This window comes from Mesoplodon densirostris, chromosome X, assembly GCF_025265405.1.
Source record: "Mesoplodon densirostris isolate mMesDen1 chromosome X, mMesDen1 primary haplotype, whole genome shotgun sequence".
NCBI lineage: Eukaryota > Metazoa > Chordata > Mammalia > Artiodactyla > Ziphiidae > Mesoplodon > Mesoplodon densirostris.
This window is the reverse complement of record NC_082681.1, coordinates 8,521,623-8,541,969: the sequence shown is the minus strand read 5'-3', so window position 1 is coordinate 8,541,969 and position 20,347 is coordinate 8,521,623. Positions and strand designations below refer to the sequence as shown.

General features: G+C 35.2%; 1 pseudogene; it reads left to right on the top strand.

The window, feature by feature from the left end:
* LOC132481477 (tRNA pseudouridine(38/39) synthase-like) overlaps window positions 1-18,236 on the top strand; it is a 145,285-nt pseudogene extending 127,049 nt beyond the window's left edge.
* The last annotated feature ends 2,111 nt before the right edge of the window (window positions 18,237-20,347 follow it).

Here is a 20,347-nt window from a genome sequence, read left to right as displayed (position 1 = left end):
ATGACAACCTTCTATTCCTCCCACTACCACTACACCAATTATTAAAGCATTTATAGGTTTTTCACTCCTAGGAGGGGCACATCATTTTCTGGATTTTAGATTATTGTATGTCTTTGAAACTTCAGCTTCCTAATTGGTTAAAAAACCTTCATTTCGCAGTTCATCCTACTTGCTCTCATTGTTATAATGGTAGTGTTTTTTTCTTGCAACTGTTTATATTCTTCAAAAAGGGAAGTCTTAATTCCATCTGTTTTTTTTTTTTTTTTTTTTTTTTTTTTTGCGGTATGCGGGCCTCTCACTGTTGTGGCCTCCCCCGTTGCGGAGCACAGGCTCCGGACGCGCAGGCTCCGGACGCGCAGGCTCAGCGGCCATGGCTCACGGGCCCAGCCGCTCCGCGGCATATGGGATCCTCCCAGACCGGGGCACGAACCCGTATCCCCTGCATCGGCAGGCGGACTCTCAACCACTTGCGCCACCAGGGAGGCCCTCCATCTGTTTTTATTCCTGCTAATTCCTTCATATCTGATGACACATTTTCTTTATGCTATTGCTTATCAACTTCACTTTCTAGGAAGCCTCAATCATCATGCACAACTATCTGGCTGCTCCTAAGAGTCACTCTCATATTTCTCTTTTAAAAATATAGTATGCTTTAGGGCTTCCCTGGTGGCGCAGTGGTTAAGAATCCACCTGCCAATGCAGGGGACATGGGTTCAAGCCCTGGTCTGGGAAGATCCTACATGCTACAGAGTGACTCAGCCCGCACACCACAGCTACTGAGCCTGTGTTCTAGAGCCTGTGCTCTGCAACAAGAGAAGCAAATGCAATGAGAAGCCCCCACACCACAACGAAGAGTAGTCCCCACTCGCTGCAACTAGAGAAAGCCCACACGCAGCAACAAAGACCCAACACAGCCAAAAAAAAAATTAAATAAATAAATTTTAAAAATATAGTATGCTTTAAAATGAACATGCATATTTCAAAAGCATCTTGAATAGAACAATAATACTTAGCAGAGAAGACCTTCATTAACTGAATATCACCTGTAACTTGTACATTCATGGAGCATTTCTGTGTGTGAAAGAGAGGACGTGATGACTTTTATTAATCCCATTTATCAATATCCTTTTGTTTCTGTTTTGAAGCATAATAAATTGAAATGTTCATTGCAGATATGATTTGAGTAGTTCCTGAGAATATTGTATGGATTACTATCTTCCAAAATGAAAGTTCCTCATTTGATTAATATGGTAAAATCAATCAATGTGTTATACAAGCAACAATCATCTCAGCTTCCTGAGGTCCTACATACATATCCTGCCCTTATTCAGGAAAGACGAGGCCTATATTTTGTCCACAAAATAAAATTGTGACCTATGGCTATCTTTAAGTAATATTTTAAAAGATATCTCAATAAACAAGTTACTTATAAAGCTAGATTATAACTAATAAGAACCTGCTGTATAAAAAAATAAAATACAATTCAAAAAAATTTAAAAATTAAAAACTAGATTAACATAAATTTTGTACATAAATCAAAAAGAGTGGTGTTAAAAGAAATTAACAAACTGACTTCTTTTAGGATTACTGTTTTTCTTTCTCTCTCTCTTTTTTTTTTTTGGTACATTCAAAGTTTGGAGACATGAGTGAGCTACTAGGAAAAGGAAATGAGGAAAATATCCAGAAACCCCAGATGGGAACAGAGTCCTCTGTCAATTGTACTACTTTCTACAATTAAAGTTTTCAAAAATTAATCAATTAATCTATTTTTGGCTGTGTTGGGTCTTTGTTGCTGCACATGGGCTATCTCTAGTTGTGGAAAGCAGGGGCTACTCTTCATTGCGGTGTGTGGGCTCCTCATTGAGGTGGCATCTCTTGTTGTGGAGCACGGGCTCTAGGCGCATGGGCTTCAGTAGTTGTGGCAGGTGGGCTCAGTTGTTGTGGCTTGTGGGTTATAGAGCACAGGCTCAGTAGTTGTGGCACACATGCTTAGTTGCTCTGCGGCATGTGGGATCTTCCTGGACCAGGGCTTGAACCCATGTCCCCTGCATTGGCAGGCGGATTCTTAACCACTGTGCCACCAGGGAAGCCCTCTACAATTAAACTTGATTAAAATTAAATCAGTATAAAAACATCAATTGGAATTTTGAGAAATTTTTATGGTGGTGTGTAATTTTGATGCAGGGCTGCATCCAATATATTTTTCTATTAACTATTAACTTTCTATTTCTCACACATTTAAAGCTTATAGCTAACACTTGGCTTTGGGAGATCTTTCAGCAGATTTTACTTGAAATGAAGACAGCCAAATATGCAAAAAAACTTGTCAGCATTTTCTTGTGCTGCTTCTAATTCTTAGTAACAGTAGAATGAGGCAAATTTAGAGTGTCAACGAGGCACTTTTAATGGTCTATTTTGGGTTAGAGAGTTTCAACGCATGTAAAATCAATGTTGGCAACAAATATTACTTTGAATCAGATTCGTACATTTAGGATTTGGTTATATTTTGATGCACCAGTATTTTGGGGGAAATCAAATTTTCAGAGACTTAATAGGTCCTCAAAAATTTTTATGCAGCTGCAGAGGTCTGGGAGGTTATTAAGTGAAACAAGTTTGCAAAATGTCTTTATACATTGATCAACAGCACATTGTCTTAAATGAATATGTATTTAACATCTTTGAGACAAAAGTGGAAGAAAATATGTTTTATGAATATATTTTAATGTGGAAACTATTTTATGATTTTTTTTGTATCAAACCCTCAGGATATTTGACAAAATGTGGCCAGTACTTTACCTCTAAAATGATATATATACGTCAACAGATTTTTTTTTATGAGTTGCACAAAAATATCAGCTTTGTATGGATTAAGTTGACTTGTACAGGACAAGATTCTTATATTTATTCTGTTCAACAATGCACTGTAAATCCTTTCCAAGCAATCCAAAAAAAGGATTACCATACATGAGAAAACTTCGTAGAAAGACTCAGTGGAAATCTAAAAAGACATTATTTATCTCCAAAATATTCCAGAGTACCAAAAGATACAATAAATGCAATTTTAGTATAAGTTCAGGACAATAAAATAAAAATGAAGTTCTTGACTATCATAAAAGGACTCTGGTACCTGAAAGGAGCAGCAACATTAATTTAAATTGTGCAAAATGGGCTAAATATCAGAAACCAAGGAGCCTAATAAGCATCTCATAAAAGATAAAAATCAGAAAATGATGAGTGACTTGATATAGAATATCCAGTGTTAAACACAAGGAGAAAATCAGTACACTGCATAGTATACATTAAGTGTACACAGATCTGGAAAAAAATATAAGATCTGTTAATATTGCTTTTCTTTACTTCACATGAGGACAGAGAAGAGACTATCATTTATTGAGTACCTTCTAGTAATTTAAATGACTCTGAGTGCTGAGTAATTTAAATACATGATTTCACTTATCTCATAAAGTTATTACTTTCAAATTAATTTGTTGATAACATTAAATCTCAATATCTTATTCCTACTTTGATTTGGAAAACCAGACATAAAATATAATCAGTAAATATTTTCATAGGGGTTTATTCATGGAGTACATGTCTGACCTTATATTTCTACCTATTTTTCTAAGATACTTTCCAAAATTTTCCCCATCAGTATACGATACTGTGGGGAAAAGAACCTTCATAAATTGCCTACACCATTTATTATGCCTGTGCATCAAAAACAAGTATGACTGAGGCAATCAGTGTTTCTTTTTTTTAATTAATTTTTATTGGAGTATAGTTGCTTTACAATGTTGTGTTAGTTTCTACTGTACAGCAAAGTGAATCAGCTATACGTATACATATATCCCCTCTTTTTTGGATTTCCTTCCCATTTAGGTCACCACAGAGCACTGAGTAGAGTTCCCTGAGCAATACAGTAGGTTCTCATTAGTTATCTATTTTATACATAGTATATTAACTCATATATGTGGAATCTAGAAAAATAGTATAGATGATCTTATTTGCAAAACAGAAATAAAGACACAGACATAGAGAACAAATGTATGGACGCCAAGAGGAGAAAAGTGGGGGGTGGGATGAATTGGGAGATTGGGATTGACATATATATACTATTGATACTACGTATAAAATAGTCAGTGCTTCTTGAATTTTACTATTATTTAATGCCACACTAGTCCTCAGGCAAATGCAAAAGACATATGAAGTAAAAGCTTTGATCTTTATACTGAATGTAGATAAGACTGACATGGGCTAACTGAAAAATGATAAATATTGGATAGCATTTAAATATGTACTAAGTTGGATACAGTGAAATATCAAAAGGGTTTTAAAGAAAGTTTATGGGTTGATCGGGAAGGGGGAAAAACTCCATGGAAATGTGTAGAACTTGAGATGATAATCTTTGCAAAGATGGAAAGACTATTTCCAATTATGGAGATAGTGGGTGACAAGAGGCAAAAGGAAGAATAAATGTGACAGGTATCAGGGAATTAGCAGAGGGTGTTTCTAAGATTAAGGGGTTTAGGTTGGGGAATAGCAGAGTGGGCCAGGGAAAACCAGCCTAGCAAAGTGGAATCGCTCTTACATGCTAAAATGAAGAAGTTTAATTTTATTTGCAGCTATTATAGATTTCTTAAAGCAGAGCTGAAGAATAATGAATGATATTCCAGAAAAAATGATCTTTGAATATCTGTGTTTTGGGCAGTGGAGGGATAAATAGATAAGAAATTGTTGACAAAGTAATCAGTGAAGGAACTATTGCATTTCTTCAGATATAAGAAAATAGGGAACATAAGTTAGGATGATGGTAGTAGTAATTGAGAGAAAAAAAGATGATTAAAAAGTTATTCCATTATTGATTATTCCATTAATAATCAATAAGACTTTATAATAGTTTAGATCCATGAGGATGAATGGAAGGTTGAAGTCAAGGATGAATAGAAATGCCTTAGACATAAGAATGGTAGAGTGAGAAAAACACCACTTGGCTCTTATCTGATTCCCTCACTAATTAGATGTGTACACCTAAACAAGTCACAGTAATTCTGAGCTTTGTTTCTCAATCTGTAAAATGAAGGGATTGTATTGTTTTACTTAATTATTCTCTAAGTAGTGGAACAGGAAAGAAAGGTTAACTAAGAAAGAATGATAAGAGTTTTACAATTCATATGCTGTTTCAGGCAAAGATTGGATACCCATGTTTGATATATGCAAGAAGGGAAGACAATACTTACAGGTAAGGTCAAAATCAACAGGATGCACTTATAAGTCATAAGAATAACAGCACTCTGAATGACAGATGTCCAGAGTAAACCACAAACATCACGTGAATAAAGAAGTAAATAAAATCATCATTCTTTATGTTTATATCACCAAGATATAGTCCCCTCTTGGACAAATGATTATTTTAAAACCCTATTAAATATCGTGCCCAAAGAAATCTTAAGAGATTGCCTATAAGTTAAAGGTTAACAAATGGTACTTAAATTTTATTCCTTAAAAATAAAGTTGCTGAAATATGGATTAGATTCTATTCTAATCAGACGTCAACATAATGTTATGGAAGCACAGAGGAGGGAATGTCTAGCTGTACTTTGGAAAGGAGGACTACTGAAAGCTTTAATGAAAAACTGTTTAAAAAAATAACTTTTCTAAGAATATTATAAACATAGCTTTCAGAAAACTAAGAATGGGAACACTTTAACTAAAGATCAAAATCGAATCTCTACTTTATCTCATTTAGCTCTCTAAAAATATTGTTATTTTTATATTCTTTGTCACCGTAACCCAGAAACCAATAAACTTCACCCCACAGCACACTTCTGGTTCTTCCTATATTTCTTCTATATAAGTAGGTATATGAGGCATTGCAAAGTGGTGGGAAAGCACTGCTTTTTTTTTTCTGGGTCTATGCTTCCTTTTAAAACATTATAGAAATAGTTGGGTGCCTCTGTGGCAAACACACCTTTCAAAACCTGGTTATTTTGAAGTTCCCTCTACAATTTGGGTAGATGGCAAATGATGGCAATTCGACCTTGTTAGTGATTTGGTCAATCTCTCTTAGAGATCAGATCTCTCCACTGCTGACAACACACATTCCCCTACTTAGAAGGGTGTTGAGTTCTAAATATTCAATTGTATATTACTTGTTTGGAGATCAGGATATTTTCCAATAGAAACAATTTTCTAAATGATAAGTATGTTAGACAGTTACCCTTGAAAATGTATTTAAGCTATATGCTCACTGAAATATCATGTATTTATTTTAAATAAAATTTAAAAAGAAACATTTGCAATTGTGGTAATTTTAACACAACTTGCTAAATGAAAAATAAACCAGTAATACAGTTAGCTTGGTGTAGGAAGAAAATCAGGTTAAATTACGAGGATGATAAGGCTATACATACAGATTTTTAGAGAGTGAAAAGGAGCTGATGGGGAGCAGAATATGCCACCTTGGTATATTGATTATTCTGAATTAAAGTTACTTAAGAAACAGCCAATACGAGAAGGACACTCTGACCCTCCTTTGTCCCATTAAAAGTAGGTAAAAGGTAAAAGGTATCCTCCCTGTAGCCAGAGGGTAGAAGGCATCCTTATCACCAAAAATAGGGAACTGAGAGCCAAGAAGGCTATATAAATACACCTTGTTACTTCCTTACTAATTTACTACCCCAAGACTAAACTTTGTCTTGTTAATTCTTCACAAGTTTCTGATCTGTCTACAAGGTATAAGAACTGCCTGCTTTGGTAACTTCTTTGAGTCTCATTTTTTATGAGTTCCTGTACATACAAAATTAATTTTTTTTTATTATTAGACCAGCCAAAGAACCTAGAAGGGAAGAAGGGAAAAGTTTTCATGCCCTACTGGGATTCCTGGGAAAATTGGCAATTTCAGGGGTTTTAGAGATTAGGCTCTTTAAAATATCTACTGCTTAATTTAATCATATAGGTTTTCTTTACATTCTTAGCTTAAAGGCCAAACAGCTGTATTTTGTATTAAAAAAGGAATCAAGAGAAAGAACATGGAATGGACTGAAATGCACTGCTGTCATCCAACCTCAAAGGAGATGAAGACATTAGAAGCAATCCCATTAAACTAAGACATAGGACAAAGAAGCTCATTATTATTATTCTATTTCCTAATGTAATGGAGGCCCTAGCTGATGCATTAAGCCAATAAAATAAATAGAAAATGCATGAATAAAAGAATGAAAACACAGCCTTTATTTGTAGATGATATAATTATATATATATACACACATATATGTGTATATACATATATATATATATATATATATATATATATATATATAGCAAATCCATGGGAATATAATTATTAACACTAGCAAAGTTAACAAGTCCAAAAAAAAAGAACAATGTAAAAAGTATGATCTTTTTTGTAAGCAAAAATTGTTCTATTTCTGACTGTGTTTGAATGTCTAAAAGATACATTCCAAACTGTTACCAGTGGTCACTTCCAGGAACTACGTTGGGAGGACTGAAGGATAGGAGAGGGTGGTATGACAAAGGACTTTAACTTTTTATTTGATAAACCTATACATAATTTGAAATGTTTAAAGTGATCCTAAAATTTAATTTTAAACATTTTAAACCTAAGAAATAATTAAAGATTACAATGAACTCCTGCAATTACCTTCATCTAGACTCCCCAATATACAGACAATTGTATGATATAATTAGACTAACATTAAGTGTCTTGTGTGTGATGATGGTATTGTGATTATTTCAGAGAATGTCCTTTTTCTTAGGAGATATGTGTTGAAATCACTATTTTGAAGACATATCTGCACTCCCGTGTTCAATGCAGAATTATTCACATAGTTAAGATATGGAAACAACCTAACTGTCCATAGACAGTGTATACACTCATTTTATGTTGTATCCTTAAAATGGAATTAAATCCTTCCATCTTTCATAAAAGAAAGATGTCTGGAAAAATCGACAAATATTGCAAAATAAAGGACATACTTCTAAATAAACTGTGGGTCAAAGAGGAAATCAAAACTGAAAATAGAATGTAATTAGAAATGAAGGAAACTGTACCCCCAAAACTATAAGACACTGATGAAAGAAACTGAAGATGACACAAACAGATGGAAAGATATATCATGTTCTTGGATAGTAAGAATTAATACTGTTAAAATTACCATACTACCCAAGGAAATCTACAGATTCAATGCAATCCCTATCAAAACATCAATGACATTTTTCACAGAACTAGAACAAATAATCCTAAAATTTTAATGGAAACACAAAAGACCCCAAAAAGCCAAAACAATCTTGAGAAAGAAGAAAAGAGCTGGTAGAATCAGGCTTCCAGACTTCAGGCTATACTACAAAGCTACAATAATCAAAACAGTATGGTACTAGCACAAAAACAGACATATAGATCAATGGAAAATGATAGGAATCCCAGAAATAAACCCACACACTTATGGTCAATTAATCTATGACAAAGGAGGCAAGAATATACAATGGAGAAGAGAAAGTCTATTCAATAAGTGGAGCTGGGAAAACTGGACAGCTACGTGTAAAAGAATGAAATTAGAACACTCCCTAACACCATACACAAAAATAAACTCAAGATGGATTAAAGACCTAAATGTAAGACTGAATACTACAAAACTCTTAGAGGAAAACATAGGCAGAACATCCTTTGACATAAATCACAGCAATATTGTTTTGGATCCGTCTCCTAGAGTAATGTAAATAAAAACAAAAATAAACAAATGGGACCAAATTAAACTTAAAAGCTTTTGCAGAGCAAAGGACACCATCAACAAAATGAAAAGACAACCTACAACTGGGAAAATATATTTGTAAATGAGGCTACCAACAAGGGATTAATTTCCAAAATATACAAAGAACTCATAGAGTTTAATTTAAAAAAAAACAAACAACCCAATAAAAAAAATGGGCAGAAGACATAAATAGACATTTCTTCAAAAAAGACATACATTTGGCTGACAGGCACATGAAAAGCTGCTCAACATCTCTAATTAGTAGAGAAATGCAAATCAAAACCTCAGTGAGGTATCACCTTGAACTGGTCAGAATGGCTTTCATCAAAAAGGCTATGAACAGGGCTTTCCTGGTGGCGCAGTGGTTGAGAGTCCACCTGCCGATGCAGGGGACACAGGTTCGTGCCCCGGTCCGGGAAGATCCCACATGCCGTGGAGCGGCTGGGCCCGTGAGCCACAGCCGCTGAGCCTGTGCATCCGGAGCCTGTGCTCTGCAACGGGAGAGGCCACAACAGTGAGAGGCCCTTGTACTGCCAAAAAAAAAAAAAAAAAAAAAAGCTACAAACGATGCTGGAGAGGGTGTGGAGAAAAGGGAACCCTCCTACACTGTATGGTGGGAATGTAAAGTGGTGCAGCCACTATGGAAAACAGTCTGGAAGTTACTTCGAAAACTAAAAATAGGGCTACCATAACATCCTGCAATCCCACTCCTGGGCATATATCTGGAAAAGATGAAAACTCTAATTCAGAAAGATACATGCATCCCAATGTTCATAGCAGCACTATTTACAATAGCCAAGACATGGAAACAACTCAAGTGCTCATCAACAGATGAATGGATAAAGAAGATGTTGTGTGTGTGTGTGTGTGTGTGTGTGTGTGTGTGTATAATGAAATATTACTCAGCCATAAAAAAGAATGAAATAATGCCATTTGAAGCAAAATGGATGGACCTAGAGATTATCATATTAAGTGAAGTTAGTCAAACAGAGAAAGACATATCATATATCACTTACATGTGGAATCTAAAAATATGATACAAATTAACTTATTTACAAAAGAGTCTATTGTGAAATAGACTCACAGACATAGAAAACAAACTTATTGGTACCAGAAGGGATAGTGGGGGCGGAGAGGGAGGAGATAAATTAGGAGTTTGCGATTAACATATATACACTACTATGTATAAAAGAGATAAACAACAAGGACCTACTGTATAGCGCAAGGAACCATATTCAATCTCTTGTAATAACCTATAATAGAAAAGAATCTGAAAAAGAATATATATATTACATATATATAACTGAATATTATACATATATATAACTGAATCACTTTGCTGCACACCTGAAGCTAACACAATATTGTAATTAACTATATTTTAATTTTTTAAAAAAAGTTTAAAAAATGAAATGAAAGAAAATGAAAACACAACTTATTTGATAAGTTGTGTTATCACTAAACAATAAAGCACTAAACAATACCACTAAAGAAATAGTTAGGGAGCAATTTCTAGCACTAAATTCTGATATTACAAAATAAGAAAGGCCTCAAATCAAGGGCCAGAACTCTCACCTTAAAAAATAAAAAAGAATGGGCCTCCCTGGTGGCGCAGTGGTTAAGAGTCCGCCTGCCGATGCAGGGGATACGGGTTCGTGCCCCGGTCTGGGAGGATCCCATATGCCGCGGAGCGGCTGGGCCCGTGAGCCATGGCTGCTGGGCCTGCGCGTCCGGAGCCTGTGCTCCGCAACGGGAGAGGCCACAACAGTGAGAGGCCCACATACCGCAAAAAGAAAAAAAAAAATAAAATAAAAAAATAAAAAATAAAAAAGAAGAGTAAATTGAATCCAAAATAAGCAGGTGAAAGGAAATGATAATGATCTAAACTAAAATCAATAAAATTTGAAATAGAAGAGCAGTAGAGAAAATCAATGAAACCAAAAGCTGATTTTTAGAGATCAATAAAACTGATAAACCTTTAGGCAGAGTGAGAATGATTGGGAGAGATATATAGATAGATTGAAAGACTGACAGAGAGATATCCTGATTTAACTTTACACACATACACACACATACACACACCACAAACTGGGGTACATTTTCTATTACTAGCTTTGGGGAAAATGTATTGCTCACCCACTTGTTTAACAACCATCTAAGCCATCAAACCAGTGAAGGAAGGTTTCTCAACATTAGATGTAATGCCACTTGGGAAAAATGTAAAATCACAAGCAACATTTTATCAGCTGCCAGAAGTTAACTTGTCTAAATATGACTACTACAGGGAGAAACTATAATAAAATGACAGACTTGTCTGCTCAGGAGATGATGGGAAATCTATCAGAGAAAAGGTTACCTATAAGGTCTTCTCAGGACATCATGAATCATGATTTTAGAATGGATATTGGGAAATCAACAGGCTTTAGGGAACAGTACTGAAAGTAATTCTCTTGACATTTTTATAAGATTTCACCAAAACCTATGGAGCAAAGATAGGAATCATGACCTGAGCCTGTATTAATTTAAAGCTGACAAAAGGCACATTATTTATTTTTCTTTCCTAACAGAATAAAGTTGAAAGGGAACAGTTACATCAAAACCAGGTGTGGGATGTATTACCAGTTCCCAATGAGCCAGGATCTTCTTTTCTTTGTCAACACTGCTCCACGTGTGAAGCAGGTAGTTTGGAGGTGAAGAAATATGTATTGTCACAAGTAGATCACAGTTCAAGGGACCATATTTGGACATATACTCCTAATTAGGGAGTTTTGTTAAGTAATGTCAAGGTCTAAAATTTCATACACTGGCAAAATTAGTGCCAAAAATTTGTAGTTATCCAGTTGTCTATTTTATGAGTATAAAGGTAATTACATTTTTTCTAATCTATATGTTCCCTCAAAGTTTCTCATTTGAGTTGCCTTACAATTAATGCTTCAGTTTGTTAACATCAGTTTGTTCTCCTTTCTTTTCATGCTTTTTTACCACAAAATTTCAAATATTTGTTTTTCCCTACCCAGACTGAGATATAATTAACATATAACATCATGTAAGTTTAAGGTGTACAATGTGATGATTTGATACACTTATATATTGTGAAATGATTACCACAGTGGGATTAGTTAATACTTCCATCACCTCATTTAGTTACCATTTTGTGTGTGTGTGTGGTGAGGACATTTAAGATCTACTCCCATAACAACTTTAAAGTATATAGTACAGTTATGTTAACTATAGTCACCATGCTGTACATGAGATCCCCAGAACTTATTCAATTTATAACTGAAAGTTTATACCCTTTGACCCATACATCTCCAATTCCCCCTCAACCCCAGCCACTAGCAACCACCATTCTACTCTGTTTCTATGAGTTTGACTATTTTAGATTCCACATATAAGTGATACCATACATTATTTTTTTCTCTAACTTTTTTACTTAGCTCTCAAGTTTCATTTATATTGTCACAAATGGCAGGATTTCCTTCTTTCTCGTTCCATTATATATGGACATTTTGATTGCTTCCATATCTTGGCTATTGTGAATGATGCTGCAATGAACATAGGAGTATACATGTCTGTTTGAGATCCTGTCTTCATTTCCTTAGGATGTACCCAGATGTGGGGATTGCTGGATCACATGGTAATTCTATTTTTAATTTTTTGATGAACCTCCATACTGTTTTTCATACCATATAATGGATGACTTGGTATTGTTAAGATGGCAATTCTGCCCAGGTGAAAGCACAGTCAAAAGAGTAGCAGAATGTCTTAAGAAATTTTCAAATTAATTTAAAAATTTATATGTAAAAGTAAAGGGCCAAGAACAGCCAAACAATCCTGAAAAGGAAGAATGAAGTTGGAGAACTTACATTCCTGGTTTGTAGATTTACTGTAAAGATACAATAATTAAGATAGCATGGTATTGGAATGAGGATATAAACATGCATCAATGGAAGTGTAAAGAGAACCCAGAAAGAAAGCCACACATATGTAGTCAATCAGTGTTCAACAAAGGTTTGAAGGCAATTGAATGGGGGAAAAATGCTGTTACATTTTGCAGGAATTGTATTTATGTATTTTTCCCACATGTGACCAGATTATTGCAGTTAAATAGTTCTCTTTACATACATGTATTTTTGTATATTTCTCCATAAAAAAAATTAAAACACACACAGACACAGAGAGAAAGACGGACAGAAACACACACACACAAAGGGGAGCAAGGATCCAGAATGAAGAGATTGATCCAGCATAATCTCTGGCACATGACACATGTATGAGATTAATTTCAGCATTGTTTATAATTCAAAAAATAGAAGGCACTTAAATATTAATCAAAATGAGAATGGATGAACTAATTGTGGTATGACCTTACATCAAAATTCTACAAAGTGCTAAAAATTAATGAAGTACTTTAATATATATTAAACTGAGTAATCCCCTAAAGCATAATCTTAATAAAAATTAAGAGATCTGAATATAATAGAATTTAAATAAAATTTAAAACATAAAAAACAGTATTAAATCTTAATATATAAGTAGCTATGTAGAAAAAATATATTGAAAATGCAGAGAATAATGATCACCAAGGTAAAGACTGTAGTCCTCTCTGGAGGGGAAGGAGGATTAATGAGCCACAGAGAATTACACAAGAAGGCTTCAACTGAACCAGGAACACTTTATTTCCAAGTAATAAAACAAAACACAAAAAACAAAATAAAGAACTTAGGCGATTATAGCCAAATGCAAATATTTATCAAAGCTGGGTGGGAGGAACATGCATGTTCATGTCACTATTATCTATGTCCTTCTACAAGTTTCAAAGAGTTCAGGGTATATGCCCAGTAGTGGGATTGCTGGGTTGTATGGTAGTTCTATTTGTAGTTTTTTAAGGAACCTCCATACTGTTCTCCATAGTGGCTGTATCAATTTACATTGCCACCAACAGTGCAAGAGTGTTCCCTTTTCTCCACACCCTCTCCAGCATTTATTGTTTCTAGATTTTTTGATGATGGCCATTCTGACTGGTGTGAGATGATATCTCATTGTAGTTTTGACTTGCATTTCTCTAATGATTAGTGATGTTGAGCATTCTTTCATGTGTTTGTTGGCAGTCTGTATATCTTCTTTGGAGAAATGTTTATTTAGGTCTTCTGCCCATTTTTGGATTGGGTTATACCCTGAGAAAATCATAATTCAAAAACAGTCATGTACCAAAATGTTCATTGCGGCTCTATTTACAATAGCCAGGACATGGAAGCAACCTAAGTGTCCATCAACAGATGAATGGATTAAGAAGATGTGGTACATATATACAATGGAATGTTACTCAGCCATAAAAAGAAACGAAATTGAGTTATTTGTAGTGAGGTGGATGGACCTAGAGTCTGTCATACGGAGTTAAGTAAGTCAGAAAGAGAAAGACAAATACCGTATGCTAACACATATATATGGAATCTAAGATAAAAATTTTATAAAAGGTCATGAAGAACCTAGGAGTAAGATGGGAATAAAGACAGACCTACTATAGCATGGACTTGAGGATATAGGGAGGGGGAAGGGTAAGCTGTGACAAAGTGAGAGAGTGGCATGGACATATATACACTACCAAACGTAAAATAGATAGCTAGTGGGAAGCAGCTGCATAGCACAGGGAGATCAGCTAGGTGGTTTGTGACCACCTAGAGGGGTGGGATAGGGAGGATGGGAGGGAGGGAGGGAGATGCAAGAGGGAAGAGATATGGGAACATATGTATAACTGATTCACTCTGTTATAAAGCAGAAACGAACACACCATTGTAAAGCAATTATACTCCAATAAAGGTGTTAAAAAGGTCATTATTGTAGAAAAGAGATAGCTCAAATATAAAACTGAAAAATATTAAAATGTTCATATTATAATGTTAGTAGCAAAAACAGAATTAAATTTTATTAATTGTGCTGTGGACTGAATTGTGCCCACTCATTCATATGTTGAAACTGTAAGCCCCCATGTGACTACATTGAAGATAGGGCCTCTAAGGTTGTGACTGAGGTTAAATGTGGTAATAAGGGTAGAATCCTCATCCAATAGAACTGGTCCCTTTATAAGAAGAGGAAGAGAGACCAGAATTCTCTCTCTCTCTGCCACGTGACGTCACTGTGAAAAGGCAGCCTTCTGCAAGCCAATAAGATAGCCTCAGCAGAAAGTGAACCCTGCCAGAACCTTGAGTTTGAACTTTCCAGCCTTTAGAACTGTGATTTTGAACTTTCTAGCCTTCAGACTGTTTAAGCCACACAGTCTATAGTATATTGTTACCAGTAGACTAAGACAGACTGTATGGTCATCATTTTTGTTACATACGAATGCATGACGCAGGTATACACATATCTATATCTATATCTACCTGGGTTGATGTGTGTGAACATGTAAAGGAGCTCCAGTATGTTTTTCTGCACATATATCTCTGAAGGCCTATGTGTATGTGCAAAAACAGCAAAGTGTTCAGAGATGTTACCTTCATGTAAAAAGGATTACTATGCAGGTGTCTGTCTATCGACACATGGCAAGTGTGTGTGTGTATACATGTCCATATACACCCTACTAAAGGATATATATCTCTTACTATAGTTCTATATATAGAATATAAATGACAAATACGTTGGTTATATCTGATATGAGAAACTTTTTATAGTAAAATATATTACTTTATAGTACTATCATGACTATTCCACATTCTCTCCAATGACTTGCATATTTTGCTTATACTAACTAAACATTCAAATAGCAATGGCAAGCAAGAAATTGAATGCACCTAGTTGCTCAAGTGTCAAAAAATATTACTAGATATTGTACAACTATGTACTCATTTTATGGATAGTTATTCTGCTTTATGGACATTAGTAAGAAGTGAGAATGAGATATTTTTTCTCCCTATGAAAGGGTAGAATATTATTTGTGTGGAAAAATCCTCTGAAAGATTTTGAATTAAAGGATCAAAGCATTATTTTGAGGATTTAAAAGCAAATTAGAATGTGTATTACTTAAATGCCTTTCTCTGATAAGGCAAATATATAATAATCTTTGCTTTATGAGACCGGCTCATCTTGAGTTTGACTTTCAAAATCACATAAGGAAGAAATTCCCACAGCTAGACTTTTTATTCCTTAAGTTGACTTTCCTACCTACTCATGGGTACTCTAGAATCTTTGCTAAATTAATAGACTTGAATTCCAAGCAATATAGCAGACTGAGCTGATGCAGAAAATGACCCCTATCATAACCCTGAAAAGACAGAGAAATACAGAATTCATTATTATATAAATAATCATTAGTAGGACAGGAAAGAAAAAAATATCTGAGCACTGGGAAAAAAGAAAAAAAAATCGAAGCCAGGTGGCTAATTCCAAAGTATTGATACCTAGCTAAAAGTGGGAAAGACTGCATCAGATTACAATCATTCCTTTAAGTACAGGGTTGAGATTCTGACTTCCCTGCCACCACCAAAACACAGACTGCTGTAGAGACTGTTGGCCCTGGGTGTGGGGTCCTGGCATTGAGCTCTCTGTATAAAGCCTTGAGCTAAGTAGGGCTGCCCTGTGAAATGCAGACTAAAGAAGTTCAGCCAGCTGGCCCTTGGTTGAAGAAGGAAAGCTGCCGATTGGCCTGAGCCATGATTGGCAAAGGGTAATTTATTAGAAGTCAGAATGATAGACCTTTCCTATACACAGACAATGGGATCCAGATACTCATTACCCAGGAGGTATGAGTACTTCAAGACTATAAACTAAACATTAAAACTAGTCCATAACAAGTGAAATCCATGGAGGCCCCAAGAGGCAAATATGAAACTGCCTCATAACTTGCCTTCATAACTAGGGCAGGCAAGACTCCAACAGAAAACAACTCCCACTGAAGAATTCAGAATTTTAAAAATGCAATGCATACAAAGAGGAAAAATGCCATAAGATTCTGGGGAGACAAACCAGGAGAATTCTCATGCCAGGAAACAAACACTGAGTAGTATGTGAAAGAGACTGAAACAAGTATCTTTGTAATGCTCAAAGAGATAAAAGAAGAAATAGAGTCATTTCAATTAACTTAAAGTGATTTTTAAACTAAAGTGATATTTGTTTGTGTCGACATCAGATATCATGAAAGATTTTAGTCTTTAAAAAAATTTTTTTTTAACCAAGGACATAGTCCCTGACAGTAAGATACTTAAAATTTAGTTGAGGGGAAATAATTCATATATGTGAAAGGCATTAAAGACCTTTTCACATTATCTTATCTAACTATTCACAATATACAGTTGACCCTTGAACAACATGGGTTTGAACAGTGCAGGTCCACTTATACTCAAATTTTTTTCAGTAAGCATACTGGAAAATGTTTTGGAGATTTGCAACAATTTGAAAAAACTCACAGATAAACCACATAGCCTAGAAACAGCAAAACAATTTTTTTAAAGTTAGGTATGTCATGAGTGCATAAACTATATGTAGATATGTCTTTATTATTTACTACCATAAAAATGTATTGTTAAAAGTTCAAATTTATCAAAACTTACAAACACAGATCATATACAGCACAATTCACAGTCAAGAGAAATGTAAACAAACATAAAGATGCAGTATTAAATCATAACTGCATAAAATTAACTGTGGTACATACTGTACAACTGTAATAATTTTGTAGATACTCCTGTTGCTATTGCAGTGAACTCGTGTTGCAAGTATCCACTTAAAATGCTGTGTGATGCTCATCATCTCCACCTGAGCAGTTCCTCTCTACAGTAAATTGTGAATCACAGTAAAAAGTGATGGCTTATGGTTCTCCCGTATTTTTCATTGTATTTAGTGCAACACTGTAAACCTTGAATAACACCACGGGACTCACGAAGTGCCACTAGTGATGCTGGAAGTGCTCCCAAGAAGCAGAGAAAAGTCATGATGTTACAAGAAAAAGTTGAATGGCTTGATAGGTACCATAGATTGAGGTCTGCATTGTGGTTGCCCACCACTTCAAGATAAATGCATGTAGCATAAGGACCATTGTAAAGAAAGGAAAAGGAAATTCATGAAACCATTGCTGCAGCTATGCCAGTAGGCATGAAAACCTTCCACTTTTTTGTGAAATATCTTTTAATCTTGTCTTGAAAATGCAGCTTTTATGAGGGTACAGGATTGCTAAGAGAAAGGAACATCTATGATTTCAGAAAAAGCAAAGTCATTACATGACATCTTAAAGCAAAAGGAAGATGAAGGACGTAAAGCTAAAGAATTTAATGCCAGCAAAGGATGGTTTGATAATTTTAGAAAGAGTTTCGCTTAATAAATGTCAAAATAACAGGAGAAGCAGCTTCTGCCAATGGAGAGGCAGCAGACGAGTTCCAAGATGCCATAAAGAGAGTCACTGAGGAGAAAGGATATCTGCCTGAACAGTTTTTAATGCAGATGAAAGTGCCCTATTCTGGGGATAAAATTCTATGAAGGACATTTATTAGTAAGGAAGAGAGGTGAGCACCAGAATTTAAGGCAGGGAGGGATAGGTTAACTCTACTGTACTGTGCAAATGCAGTCAAGTTTATGATCAGGACTTCCCTTATACATAAAGCTGCTAACCCCTGTGCCTTGAAGGGAAAAGATAAACACCAGCTGCCAGTTTTTTGGCTGTACAACAAGAAGGTCTGGATGAGAATCCCTTTTCTGAACTGATTCCATCGATGCTTTGTCCCTGAAGTCATGAAGTACCTTGCCAGTAAGTGACGCTATTTTAAAGTTATTTTGGTATTGGACAATGCCTCTGGTCACCCAGAACCCCATGAGTTCAACAACGAAGGTGTTGAAGTGGTCTACTTGCCCCCAAACATAATATCATTAATTCAGCTTAAAAATCAGGGGGTCATAAGGACCTTTAAAGGTCATTATACATAGTACTCTTTGGAAAGATTGTGAACACTATGGAAGAGAATCCCAATAAAGAGAACATCATGAAAGTCTAGAAGGATTGCACCACTGAAGATGACATTGTTGTTATAGAAAAAGCCATGAAAGCCATCAAACTGGAAACAATAAATTCTTGCTGGAGAAAACTGTGTCCAGATGTTGTGCATGACTTCACAGGATTTACAACAGAGCCAATCAAGGACATCATAAAAGATCTTGTGGCTCTGGCAAAAAAGGTGGAGGGGCAGGGGTAAAGGGTTTCAAGATATGAGTCTTGGAGAAATTCAAGCGCTAATAGACACCACACCACAGGAATTAACAGCAGATGACTTGATGGAGCTGAATGCTTCCAAACCAGGGCCAGACGATGAGGAAGGAGATGTAGAAAAGCCAGTGCCAAAAAACAAATTAACATTAGACAAAATGGCAGAAGGATTCCGATTATTCTAGACTGTTTTTGACTTTTTTATGACATGGACCTTTCTATGACATGGGCCCTGAAATTAAACAGTGGAAGAAGGATTGGTACCATATAGAAATATTTTTTGAGAAATGAAACAGCAAAAAGTCAGGCACAAATTACGATGTATTTCCATAAAGTTACACCAAGTATGCCTGCCTCTCCTGCCTCCCCTTCCACCTCCTCCACCTCTGCCACCCTTGAGACAGCCTACTCAACATGAAGATGACAGGAAGAAGACCTTTATGATGATCCACTTCCACTTAATGAATCGTAAATAATCATCATGCTGTACAGTTAATAAACTTATCTGTTGTGTGTGTATGCAAGTGTCTTCATATGAAAATCTAATAACTGTATGGCAAGAACTGTATGAAACATTTTTGTGTCATCATCATCGCTTAAGTATTCATCATGTAGGACATTATGTGCAAGACTTGTAATGAAATGAATACTCTATCCTTACATTAAGTATAAGGTGACTGATATTTAATATAATTAATAATGTGTTAGTTTTCTTACAATTTTATAACTTTGCTTTCAAATAATTATATTACCGTACAGTATGCCTCTCATAATTAGCGAAACTGTGTGTCAGCCTATCAACACGGGTAAGTGGTTTTTTAAAGATGTAACAATGTTGACAACACTGTATTATGAATATGACTGTAATAGGGTATGTCATAAAAATTTTATAAGGATTCACTCATTAGTTTATAAGTTACCATGTTGATCACACTAGGCTACCATAAAGCAATCATATTGCTGCTTCTTCATTACCAATGCATGGGTAACTATACCTGTAAATACATATGAATTTATCTTTCATTTTTGATGTCTACTGTTAGAAATCTGTATAACATTTACAGTATTTTGTATCACATAAGACAATATTGAGGTATGTACTAACAGATGGATTCATCTTGTGAACAGACAATGTAAACTTATGGTATCGATAAATGCAGTACAGAACTGTAAATGTATTTTTTTCTTCCTTATGATTTTCTTAATAACACTTTCTTTTCTCTAGCTTATTTTATTGTAAGAATATAGCATGTAATACATACAACATGCAAGCTATGTGTTAACTGACTGTTTATGTTATCAGTGAGGCTTCCAGTCAACAGTAGGCTATTAGTTGTTAAGTTTTAGGAGAGTCAAAAGTTATACACAGATTTTTGACTGCACAGGGGGT